General features: G+C 37.4%; 1 pseudogene; it reads right to left on the bottom strand.

Moving 5' to 3' along the window:
- Positions 1-12,473: 12,473 nt before the first annotated feature.
- LOC141279631 (52 kDa repressor of the inhibitor of the protein kinase-like) lies at positions 12,474-13,874 on the bottom strand (annotated as a pseudogene).
- Positions 13,875-14,100: the final 226 nt, after the last annotated feature.

The raw sequence follows: 14,100 nt of genomic DNA, 5'->3' as shown, positions 1-14,100 counted from the left end.
ACAGCCTAAGAGACCTCTGGGACAACATTAAACACAACAACATTCGCATTATAGGGGTCCCAGAAGGACAAGAGAGAGAGAAAGGACCCGAGAAAATATTTGAAGAGATTATAGTCGAAAACTTCCCTAACATGGGAAAGGAAATACTCACAAAATCCAGAAAGCACAGAGAGTCCCATACAGGATAAACACAAGGAGAAACACACCAAGACACATAGTAATCAAATTGGCAAAAATTAAAGACAAAAATTATTGAAAGCAACAAGGGAAAAATGACAAATAATATACAAGGGAACTCCCATAAGGTTAACAGCTGATTTCTCAGCAGAAGCTCTACAAGCCAGAAGGGAGTGGCATGAAATACTTAAAGTGATGAAAGGGAGGAACCTACAACCAAAATTGCTCTAACTGGCAAGGATCTCATTCATATTCGATGGAGAAATCAAAAGCTTTACAGACCAGCAAAAGCTAAGAGAATTCAGCACCACCAAACCAGCTCTACAACAAATGCTAAAGGAACTTCTCTAAGTGGGAAACACAAGAGAAGAAAAGGACCTACAAAAACAAACCCAAAACAATTAAGAAAATGGTCATAGGAACATACATATCGATAATTACCTTAAACGTGAATGGATTAAATGCTCCAACCAAAAGACACAGACTGGCTGAATGGATACAAAAACAAGACCCATATATATGCTGTCTACAAGAGACCCACTTCAGACCTAGAGACACATACAGACTGAAAGTGAGGGATTGGAAAAAGACATTCTGTGCAAATGGACATCAAAAGAAAGCTGGAATAGCAATACTCATATCAGATAAAATAGACTTTAAAATAAAGAATGTTACAAGATACAAGGAAGGACACTACATAATGATCAAGGGATCAATCCAAGAAGAAGATATAACAATTATAAATATATATACACCCAACATAGGAGCACCTCGATATATAAGGCAAATGCTAACAGCTGTAAAAGAGGAAATTGACAGCAACACAATAATAGTGGGGGACTTTAACACCTCACTTACACGAATGGACATATCATCCAGACAGAAAATTAATAAGGAAACACAAGCTTTAAATGACACAATAGACCAGATAGATTTAATTGATATTTATAGGACATTCCATCCCAAAACAGCAGATTACACTTTCTTCTCAAGTGCACACGGAACATTCTCCAGGATAGCTCACATCTTGGGTCATAAATCAAGCCTCAGTAAATTTAAGTAAATTGAAATCATATCAAGCATCTTCTCTGACCACAATGCTATGAGATTAGAAATGAATTACAGGGGAAAAAACATAAAAAACACAAACACATGGAGGCTAAACAATACGTTACTAAATAACCAAGAGATCACTGAAGAAATCAAAGAGGAAATCAAAAAATACCTAGAGACAAATGACAATGAAAACACGACGATCCAAAACCTATAGGATGCAGCAAAAGCAGTTCTAAGAGGGAATTTTATAGCTATACAAGCCTACCTCAAGAAACAAGAAAAATCTCAAATAAATAATCTAACCTTACACCTAAAGGAAGTAGAGAAAGAAGAACAAACAAAACCCAAAGTTAGCAGAAGGAAAGAAATCATAAAGATCAGAGCAGAAATAAATGAAATAGAAACAAAGAAAACAATAGCAAAGATCAGTAAAACTAAAAGCTGGTTCTTTGAGAAGATAAACAAAATTGATAAACCATTAGCCGGACTCATCAAGAAAAAGAGGGAGAGGACTCAAATCAATAAAATTAGAAATGAAAAAGGAGAAGTTACAGCAGACACTGCAGAAATACAAAGCATCCTAAGAGACTACTACAAGCAACTCTATGCCAATAAAGTGGACCACCTGGAATAAATGGACAAATTCTTAGAAAGGTATAACCTTCCAAGACTGAACCAGGAAGAAATGGAAAATATGAACAGACGAATCACAAGTAATGAAATTGAAACTGTAATTAAAAATCTTCCAACAAACAAAAGTCCAGGACCAGATGGCTTCACAGGTGAATTCTATCAAACATTTAGAGAAGAGCTAACACCCATCCTTCTCAAACTCTTCCAAAAAATTGCAGAGGAAGAAACACTCCCAAACTCATTCTATGAGGCCACCATCACCCTGATACCAAAACCAGACAAAGATACTACAAAAAAAGAAAATTACAGACCAATATCACTCATGAATATAGATGCAAAAATCCTCAACAAAATACTAGCAAACAGGGCTTCCCTGGCGGCTCAGTGGTTGAGAGTCCGCCTGCCAATGCAGGGGACGTGGGTTCATGCCCCAGTCTAGCAGGATCCCACATGCCGCGGAGCAGCTGGGCCCGTGAGCCATGGCCACTGAGCCTGCGCGTCTGGAGCCTGTGCTCCACAGCGGGAGAGGCCACAACGGTGAGAGGCCTGCATACTGCAAAAAAACAAAACAAAACAAACTAGCAAACAGAATCCAACACCACATTAAAAGGATCATACACCATGATCAAGTGGGATTTATCCCAGGGATGCAAGGATTCTTCAATATATGCAAATCAATCAATGTGATACACTATATTAACAAATTGAAGAATAAAAACCATATGATCGTCTCAATAGATGCAGAAAAAGCTTTTGACAGAATTCAACACCCATTTATGATAAAAACTCTCGAGAAAGTGGGCACAGAGGGAACCCACCTCAACATAATAAAGGCCATATACAACAAACCCACAGCAAACATCATTCTCAATGGAGAAAAACTGAAAGCATTTCCTCTAAGATCAGGAACAAGACAAGGTTGTCCACTCTCACCACTATTATTCAACATAGTTTTGGAAGTCCTAGCCACGGCAATCAGAGAAGAAAAAGAAATAAAAGGAATACAAATTGGAAAAGAAGAAGTAAAACTGTCACTGTCTGAGATGACATGATACTATACATAGAGAATCCTAAAGATGCTACCAGAAAACTACTAGAGCTAATCAATGAATTTGGTAAAATTGCAGGATACAAAATTAACACACAGAAATCTCTTGCATTCCTCTACACTAATGATGAAAATCTGAAAGAGAAATTAAAGAAACACTCCCATTTACCATTGCAACAAAAAGAATAAAATACCTAGGAATAAACCTACCTAGGGAGACAAAAGACCTGTATGCAGAAAACTATAAGACACTGATGAAAGAAATTAAAGATGATACCAACATATGGAGAGATATACCATGTTCTTGGATTGGAAGAATCAATATTGTGAAAATGACTATACTACCCAAAGCAATCTACAGATTCAATGCAATCCCTATCAAATTACCAATGGCATTTTTTACGGAACTAGAACCAAAAAATCTTAAAATTTGTATGGAGACACGAAAGAACCCGAAGAGCCAAAGCAGTCTTGAGGGACAAAAATGGAGCTGGAGGAATCAGACTCCCTAACTTCAGACTATACTACAAAACTACAGTAATCAAGACAATATGGTACTGGCACAAAAACAGAAACATAGATAAATGGAACAAGATAGAAAGCCCAGAGATAAACCCATGCACCTATGGTCAACTAATCTATGACAAAAGAGACAAGGATATACAATGGAGAAAAGACAGTCTCTTCAATAAGTGGTGCTTGGAAAACTGGACAGCTACATGTAAAAGAATAAAATTAGAACACTCCCTGACACCATACACAAAAATAAACTCAAAATGGATTTGAGACCTAAATGTAAGACCGGAAACTATAAAACCCTTAGAGGAAAACATAGGAAGAACACTCTTTGATATAAATCACAACAAGATCTTTTTTTGATCCACCTCCTAGAGTAATGGAAATAAAAACAAAAATAAACAAATGGGACCTAATGAAACTTAAAAGCGTTTGCACAGCAAAGGAAACCATAAATAAGACGAAAAGACAACCCTGAGAATGGGAGAAAATATTTGCAAACAAATCAATGGACAAAGGGTTAATCTCCAAAATATATATAAATAGCTCATGCAGATCAATATTAAAGAAAGAAACAACCCAATCCAAAAATGGTCAGAAGACCTAAATAGACATTTCTCCAAAGAAGCCATTCAGATGGCCAAGAAGCACATGAAAAGCTGCTCAGCCTCACTAATTATTAGAAAAATGCAAATCAAAACTACAATGGGGTATCACCTCACACCAGTTAGAATGGGCATCATCACAAAATCTACAAACAAATGCTGGAGAGGGTGTGGAGAAAAGGGAACCCTCCTGCACTGTTGGTGAGAATGTAAATTGATACAGCCACTATGGAGAACAGTATGGAGGTTCCTTAAAAAACAAAAATAGAATTACCGTATGATCCAGCACTCCCACTACTGGGCATATACCCAGAGAAAACCATAATTCAAAAAGACACATGCACCCCAATGTTCACTGCAGCACTGTTTACAATAGCCAGGTCATGGAAGCAACCTAAATGCCCATCGACAGATGAATGGATAAAGAAGATGTGGTACATACACACAATGGAATATTACTCAGCCATAAAAGGATCGAAGTTGGGTCATTTGTTGAGACGCAGATGAATCTAGAGACTGTCATACAGAGTGAAGTACGTCAGAAAGAGAAAAACAAATATTGTATATTAATGCATATATGTGGAACCTAGAAAAATGGTACAGATGAACCGGTTTGCAGGACATAAATTGAGGCACAGATGTAGAGAACAAACGTCTGGACATCAATGGGGGAAAGCCATGGCGGGATGGGGATGGTGGTGTGATGAATTGGGCGATTGGGACTGACATGTATACACTGATGTGTATAAAATGGATGACTAATAAGAACCTGCTGTATAAAAAAAAAGGTGCCTTCTTGATAAAATGTTTAAAATAAAAATGTAAAAAGAAGCAATAACAATATTTACCTCACCATATGTGTGGTTTTTTAGGACCACTTTTTCCTTTCTTCCACACCAAATTGTTCAAAGAAAAAAATAATATATGACAATATATAACTGGGCTCTTCCAGTGGGGCAGACACTGTGCTAAGCATTTTTCATATTATATTGCTAACCCTTCCTATAATGAGAGTGTTAGTATCCTCACTTTAAGGATGAGATTACCAAGAATATTAGTTTACTGGAGCTGCCATAACAAAGTACCACAAAATGGGTGGCTTAAAACAACGGAAATGTTTTTTCTCATAGTTCTGGGGTCTCGATGTCCAAAATCAGCCCTGTTAGCAGGGCTGTACTCTCTCAAGTTTCTAGGAGAGAATCTGTTCTGTGCCTTTCTCCTAACTTCTGGTGTTGCCAGGCATCCTGAGTTTTCCTTGGCTTGCAGTTGCATATTAATTCCAGTCTCTGCCTCCATCCTCACGTGGTCATCTTTCCTGTGTGTGTCTCTTTCTGTGTCCTTTCCTCTTCTTATAAGGACATCAGTCATATTGGACTAAGGGCCCACCCTACTGTGGTATAACCTCACCTTTACTAGTTACATCTGCAACAACCCTATTTCGAAATAAGGTCACATTCTGAGGTTCTGGGAAGGACATGAATTTGGGGGGATGCTATTCAATCCAGTGCATGGAGACTTAGGTCAACTTCTGTGTGTTGAGTTGCCCAGTCTGGTTGGAGCCAGGATTCAGGTAGAGTTGCCATCAGACCCTGTCCTCCTAACTGCTTCATTATTCTGCACATGTCCACTCACTCATCACTACATAGCTCCTTCCCTCCCTTGTCTATGTGATCTGGTTTCCAGTCCCAGATCACTATTAACTCTTCTCCTAAAGTCCTCATCTTCTCGCTCCTTCACCTTCTTCCAGCACTGGTGACAGCGTCCTCCTCCTTAACCACTCTGCTGCCTTAATTATCTGGCAACACTATCTGAGTCTCACCTACATCCCAGGCCACATGTTCCCTCTTGCATTGGCTCATTTTATTTGTCCTATGCCCTAAATGTGGGTGGTTTCCAACTTTCATTTCTCTGTTCTCTCCTCCACATTCCTTCTTTGATGAATCCTCCCTCATTCTCTTGGCTTCAGCTGTCGCTTCTATATCATTGGCTAGTAAATCTATGTCAATCTACTTCTTCATGCTGTCCTCTTCCCTAAGTTCCAGCCTCATACCTCCCAATTCCTTTAGACAAGAAGTTCTACCATCATCTCTGACTCAGATTGCTCAAGATCAGGTAGTTTTCTTTTTTGGAAAGCTCTTATTGGTCCTTCCTATTTGCGATGACACTGCCCTCATTACCTCATGGAAGGATCACTACAGCAATGCCCTGGCTACCTTGCCAGATGCCAGTCTCCACCCTTCCCAAGCACCTTTCATAACCTTGCCCAACTAATCCTCCCAAACCAATTTTCATCCTATTATCCCTCTGCTCAGCAATTCCCTATGTTCTTCATGTTTAAAATCCTTTGACTTCTCTTTTTCACCATGCTCACCCAGTATTATTTCCTATGGCTTCCAACGCTAGTACGGTTAATTGCTCCTCTGCAAACCTGAATGTATTCTCATCTCCATACTTTGGCTTATGTTGTCTACTTAGCCATTTATCCTTTCAAATCCTGTGTCTTCCTTCAGGTCCCAAATCAAATCAACTCTCTAGGAAGTTCTCTCTGACCATTTCAGCTTCAGTTCATTTCAGTGGATCCCCAAGAAGGGAATGACAGAAAAGTTGTCATAAATGCAAGATATACTCTCTCTCTGTATCCTCTGTTCTTAGCTTCTTTGTTTACTTTTTTTTTTCCATTTCTCTCTCCCCCATCTCAGAACTTCTAAAAATCAGCATACGCATCACTCTGCACTGTCTTGTTTTATTACTCTTACTCTGTATCTCTTCCCAACTACTTTACCAGGTAAAGGAGGGCAAAGGCCACATGTCTTTTTTTTTTTTTTTTTTTGGCTATAACACCCATATCACCTAGCAAATGTTGAATATTTATTGAATAATTTTTGTTTGATTCACTTAATTTAATAAAGTTTCACAATAGTTTGAGAGTGTGAAGAAACCAAGTTTCTAAAACATAATGTGTCCTACAGACTGGTTTTCTAAGCTAAAAGTATTTCACCCAACGTAGAGTCTGCAATATGACTAGTAAAGATAATTTTCTAAATCATGTGATGAAAAATTAATATCAGGACATTTTAGGGTTGTGTTAATTCTCTGCTATCTTTGGTTTTCTAGACATATCCTTAGAGCTACACTAACCAATACAAATTATATTGGTAATACTGGAACTTTTTTATTAGCAATGTGAGTGAATTTTCCCTCAGTCACTAAAAATATGTCATGTAAATTTATGCTTCACCCAAGGCAAATTTCTGAAAACAGAACTCATTGACATTCAGAAGCCAAAAAATCTCAAGTGCTTTATTCTCACAGTATTAAAATTATTGACTACCTTGGAAATAATAGTAAGACAAATAAAACTTGATTTCCTTTCTAAGAACAACGCAAAGGAATTAGAATTAAAAACATCTGCAGGAGTCACTGAATATCAAATCCTATGCATTTTCTGACAATGTGCTCTCTCATATCAGGAAACTATACATAAAAGTTTGACATTGATGTTTCAAAAGAGCAAAGACGATCTAGGTAACCCTACAGTCAGCACCTTAGTGAGTGAGCAGGGAACACTACAAGTTTACAGCTAACATGGACCCTCAGATGGAGGGAGTAGATCAGAGAAAGGCCATCATCCAAAGCCAAAGGATATACTGATCACGAATATGTTAGTTGTTTAAGGGATAAAACTTCCCATAGTCCATACTCATTTCTGTATTATTTGGGCCCCTTTACCAAAAACTTAATTCAACAAAAAAAAAGTTAGAAGTTGGTATTACAATGATTGAGGGGTTTCACAGAACCCAAAGGCAGGAACGCAACTGGAGTTCTGGAAGGAAGTGAAACCAGCAATTAACAGCTGGCAGAATCCAGGAAATGCTCTTGGTCCATATCTGCTTCTCCTTTTTGCATTTCCTCTTGTCTTCTTTCTCTTTGAAGACTCTGTTTCTCTGGCCTTCAGTCCACAGTGTGTGCTACAATTGCAAGCAAACTTTACTCTGGACTTAATTTCGGAATTCCTGTGTGAGAGAGTAATTGGCCCATTTAGTTCAGGTTGCCAGAACTTTAACAATCACTTGTGGCCTTAGAACAGATTATCTACTGTAAATTTGGCTGCCTAGAGATTGCTTCTGTGGTTTTTCTTGTAACAGGATACTTAAAAATAATTTTGAAATGCTCAGTTTTGTGACCTGCCGTAAATTTCATCAGGGGCAAGAGAACAACTAAACATATGAAATAAATTTAAAGTAACAGTTTAAATTTAAAATAAAATTTGTTCCATGATTGCTTCCCTGAGTCATGCTTGTTCAATAGTACAGTTACATTTTAGATAGGGGATTGTGAAATGGACGATTGCCATGGAAGAAGAGTCATTTATGAGTTTGGCAGATACTCCAGAAATAGATGTCTGTTGGAAGTGCAGTTTGGATGTAGCTTACAGTTAAAATTTATGTCTTCAGGAAATGCAATTACAAGTGTCATAAAAAGATGTTAAAATGAAAGCTAATATCATCATATTACATGCAAACAAAAATAAAATCTCAGAGTCTTGGAGAAAGAAAATTACATGCAAAATAATATTAGATTAAAAATGCAATATACAATTTTATGACACTATATACAGAAGATTAGAAAGACCAACCCAAAAGGTCAACTTGGGTGATTTCTGGTTTTCTTGTGTAATCATGGGTAATTTTGTTTACTTTATACTTTAACATATGAGTTGTCATAAGTGAAAAACTATTGCTTTTAAAACTTAAAAAGGTTATTTTTATAAAAAGAAAAATAACACTTTTGCAGTAGGAATATTATTATAATAGTGGAAAAAGTGCTTTGATAGGCTAATGTATAAATAGAAAAGAACAACACATCAGATTAGTGTATTGAACAAGAGTAATGCTGAAGAACATCCAGGTTCCTTTTGAATAAACATTTCCCAGTTGAATATCTAATTATTCCAGTACCTTTCATTAGAAAGATTTTCCTTGTCCCCCAATGTATTGCTTTGGTACCTTTGTTGGAAATTAATTGATTTTACGAGTGTGAGTCTATTTCTGGGCTCTCTATCCTGTTCCATTGATGTTTCTCAGTCCTTATGCCAGTATCACACTGTCTTGATTAATGTAGCCTTAGTAAATTTTGAATTCAGATAGTGTAAATCCTCCAACTTTGTTCTTCTTTTTCAGATTTACTTGCGTCTTCTAATCCATTAACATGGTACATATGTCCATTTATTGGGGTTTTCCTTAATTTCTCTCAGCAGTGTTTTGTAATTTTTAGTGAAGAGGTCTTGCATGTTTAATTCACTTCTAAATTTTTATGTTTTAGTTGCTATTGTAAATGAAAATTTTTAATTTTATTACCATTAAATCAGTAAGTTATAAAAGAACAATTGATTTTAGAATATTGACAATGTATCCTGCAACATTTTAAAATTTGCTTATTAGTTCTAGTAGTTGCTTATAGGTTCCCTAGAATTTTCATACAAACACATTAAGCTCTTTACTTCATTTTATTGCCCTAGTCCACTGGCTGGGGCCTCCATTGCAACGTTAAGTGGAGACATCTTTGCCCTGTGTCCAGTCTGAGAGGAAAAACTCTTATTCTCTCACCACTGAGCATTATATTAACTGGAAGGTTTTCATAAATATCCTTTTTTTTCCTGGCCATACCGCACAGCATGTGGGATCTTAGTTCTCCACCAGGGATCGAACCCATGCCCTCTGCGGTGGAAGCGTGGAGTCTTAACCACTGGACCGCCAGGGAAGTCCCCCATAAATATCCTTTATCAGGTAAAGGAAGTTCCCTTCTGTTTCTGGTTTACTTAGATTTTTTTTGTTAATATAATATCATGAGAGTTTTTAAAATTTGTCAAGTACTTTTTATACATCTATTGAGAAGATCCTATGATTTTGTTCCTTTTATCTGTCAATACAATAAGTAATATTGATTGACTTTTAAATGTGAAACCAACCTTGCGTTCCTGGGATAAACTCTACTTTGTCATGGTATATCATTCTTTTAATATATTGCTGGATTCCATTTGTGAATATTTCGTTAAGGAGTTTTGCATCTATGGTTATAAAGGATTTTTTTGTAATTTTCTTTAAAAAAATAAAATGTACGTTTTGTTTAGATTAAAACACATTGTACAACATTTTTCTCACCAGAATGACAGCAATAATTTCTGTATTATTTTTATATAAGCAAAAAAAATTCCTATTTTTCCCAGGTAATTTTTATAAATCAAAACAAGGCAGGGCTTCCCTGGTGGTGCAGTGGTTGAGAGTCCGCCTGCCGATGCAGGGGACGCGGGTTTGTGCCCCGGTCCGGGAAGATCCCACATGCCACGGAGCAGCTGGGCCCGTGAGCCATGGCTGCTGAGCCTGCATGTCCAGAGCCTGTGCTCCGCAACGGGAGAGGCCACAACAGTGAGAGGCCTGCGTACCGCAAAAACAAAACAACAACAACAAAAAACAAACAAAAAAAAACAAGGCAGTAGGTATGGTCATGGAGAGAAAAAACAGTCAAATAGATGGTCAGTAGCCTTGGCTTCTGATTCTATCTTGACCATGAAACAAAAGTGTTCAATGTACACCTGCTAGAAAGACTACACTCAGCTAAGGTATAAATTCGACAATGATTGTAAATAACATCCAGAAGAAGAACCACAGTGGATTGCTTTCTATTCGAACTTCAATTTTCTACTTAATGGAGACAAAATCTACATTGCAATCTCTGTTTGGTGATCTCAAAGTTTATTCTACTTGTTGGTAATTTCCTTAACTGCCCATTACAGATTTTTAACCACATACTAAAACACCTACTAGTCAATGGTCAGTCCTGAGCTTTATTGCAGTATTTTATGAAATATATTCCTTCTCCCCACACCTCTCCAACATTTATTTCCTCAAAGAACTGGAAACTAATACCTAATAATTTGATTCATGGCAATAATAATGTTCTATTTCAAGTGACTCAACTAAAATTTCCCCGGAGTACCACCAAGAGAAATCACAGAGAAATGAAGTGTTCTTTCAATGCTGTCTTCTGAAATGAGAGGTTTTCAGAGAATAAAAGTTCAAACAGCAGCCATTTAACCAGCAGCTTATCAATGTTTAATGCCTTCAATGGAAGGCTCAGAAGCAAATAGTCAGTGATTGAATGGCCTACATACACCTTAGAGCTTTTCCTCCAAATATCAACTGTAAGGATAAAACCAATTTTTAAAACTTCTCTTAGGTATTTTCAGTGTTCTTTTTTTTTTTTTTTTTTTTTGCTGTACGCGGGCCTCTCACTGTCGTGGCCTCTCCCGTTGCGGAGCACAGGCTCCGGACGCGCAGGCTCAGCGGTCATGGCTCATGGGCCCAGCCGCTCCGCGGCACGTGGGATCCTCGCAGACCGGGGCACGAACGCGTGTCCCCTGCATCGGCAGGCGGACTCTCAACCACTGCGTCACCAGGGAAGCCCCCAGTGTTCTTTTTAAAGTACTTGTAGGAAACTCTGGCTTAAATTCATAGTTTGATATATGTGTCTACCATTAAATTAAGATCATATTTTATATCAAGATTTATGTTAAACAAAGTAAAGTTATTTGACCTCTGGTCTGTTGAAATATTTCTTAATTATGCTTAAGATGCTTTCATCTAATTTCATTGCTCTCATTCTCAAACTTCATCAGGGAAGAATACACAGGACCTTCAGCCATGTATAGACATTAAGAAAAAAATTGAAGTGAGACAGGTAGGGGGCTTTGTACATGGTTAATGGAAGTTCTGTGTCCTTTTCTCTGTGTTTTGTTTGATTCTCCAACAATGAAGGTTGGCAGAGAGTGTGTTGGGAATGGATAAGTCACTTTGGTACATGTTGGCATGGTGTTGAATGTGAGCTGTTCCAGGACTGGTGCTATAAGACATAAGCATTTAAGAACTGTGAGGTGCCCATACATTTGTTTTCTACATCTGTCTCTATTTCTGCTTTGCAACTAAGATCATTTGTACCATTTTTCTAGATTCCATATATATGCATTATTATATGATATTTGCTTTTCTCCTTTTGACTTACTTCACTCTGTATGACACTCTCTAGGTCCATCCACATCTCTACAAATGACACAATTTCATTCCTTTTTATGGCTGAGTAATATTCCGTTATATATATGTACCACATATTCTTTATACGTTCCTCTGTTGATGGACATTTAGGTTGCTTCCATGTCCTGGCTATTGTAAATAGTGCTGCTATGAACATTGGGGTACATGTTTTTTTTGATTTATGGTTTTCTCTGGATATATGCCCAGTAGTGGGATTGCTGTATGTATGGATACCAATGGGGAAAAGAGTGGGGTGGGAGGAATTAGAAGACTGGGATTGACAAATATACATTATTGATACTATGTATAAAATGGACAACTGATGGGAACATGCCGTATAACACAGGGGAACTCACCTAGTGCACTGTGGTAACCTAAATGGAAGGGAAGTCCAGAAGGGAGGAGAGGGGATATCTGTATGTGTACGGCTGATTCATTCTGTTGTGCAGTGGAGGCTAACACAACATGGTAAAGCAACCATACGCCAATAAAAATTAATAAAAAAAAAAACTAAGAAAATTTAGAAAAAAAAGAACTTGTGAGGTGCTATTGTAAGAAAATATCTTTAACGTCCTGAATAATGTGTTTCATTGTTGGGATACTAAGTATTTGTTTATACTAATTCTCAATGGTTAGTTGAGATTATCTTGCTGAGCCCAGAGGAAGTTCCAGGAAATTCCATTTAAATATCAAGTTTGGTGCTCAATCATGGCTTTCTCAAATCAAAATTTACGATAAACATAAATATTTCCATCTCTTCATAGAGTGCAACTCTACTGCAAAGAAATATTGGAAATGCGGCCCTGGAAGTTTTTTCCAAAGGCTATTTTAAAAAATAGGATATTTTTATGAACAACAATAATAATTAAAACAAAATCTGTTAATGCACTACAGAGAACAAAAGCTCAACCAACTATAAAGTTATTCTATCTAACATTCGTTAGATTCGTATCATTATTTATACCATCTAAACACAAAACGAGTATTTACAGGAGTTCTACAAAATTTTCAAAAGCATCATACCCACCTATTCATTGAGACTGGCAAAATTCCTTCAGTTCATGTGCCTTTTATCCTTCACTGTTCTGAAAGAGGACAGATATTACATTGTTAAGTTCTAAAGTAGTTGTGATCAACAGAAAAAAGAACAAACATCTTTAATTTCTCCCAAAGCAACAGATACTCCCACAACAGACGCTGCTTTTGACAACTACGTATTTAAGGCAGAGGAAGAATAGACTGTGTAGATATTTTGGGGTTGTTTCTCTAAAAGTCTAGTTACCATGAGTTGCGTTTGGGAGAAAGTCCACTAGACATAATCTAAGCCAGACCACATCAGTGCTCCATGTTTGTCCCCCACTCGTCCATTATCATAGTGTGAAAGTTCATAGCCAGAATTTCTGCATCAACTTCAGAAGGTAGAAAGCTCATATTCCTCTGTCTGGATTGAGATTCATTGATGAACCTCACCAGTACTGGTGATTGCTCCTCCCCTACTATGTCCATCTTATTATCAGTGATAATGGAAGAGGTGAGTCTCTCACTTCCCTGTTTCTCTCCAATGGCACTCTTGCAGTGTCCAGCACGTATTTCTGCTGTGTTTTCAAAAGGATGGATGTGTAACTGCTACTGTCTCGAAGCACTTTCTCAGAACTGCCTCACCAGAATATCCTCTGCACTCCAGCAGGAGAAAAGATATCTTTAGAGATTTTGTCAGCTTCATGTTAATCCAGACTTGTGCTTTATAAAAATCAAACTTCAGATGAAGATTTTAGCTGCTCCTTGTTTTCTTTCTCTGCGAAGTTTAAGGATAAAAATGCCTTCAAATCTTGTTCTTTACCTTCTTCCTCTGCGTTGGAGTGGTGAGGATTGCTATGGTTTCTTTATTTCTGAGTTTGTTCCTGTTCAGAAGTTTTACCATTTCTTTTTCTGTTTGTGTTCTCATTTCATGATCACTCAGTTATTCTACTAAATTTCA

This window comes from Tursiops truncatus, chromosome 10 (assembly GCF_011762595.2).
Source record: "Tursiops truncatus isolate mTurTru1 chromosome 10, mTurTru1.mat.Y, whole genome shotgun sequence".
In the NCBI taxonomy this organism is placed as follows: Eukaryota; Metazoa; Chordata; class Mammalia; order Artiodactyla; family Delphinidae; genus Tursiops; species Tursiops truncatus.
The sequence above is the reverse complement of the archived record's forward strand: the minus strand, read 5'-3'. Positions and strand labels throughout refer to the sequence as shown.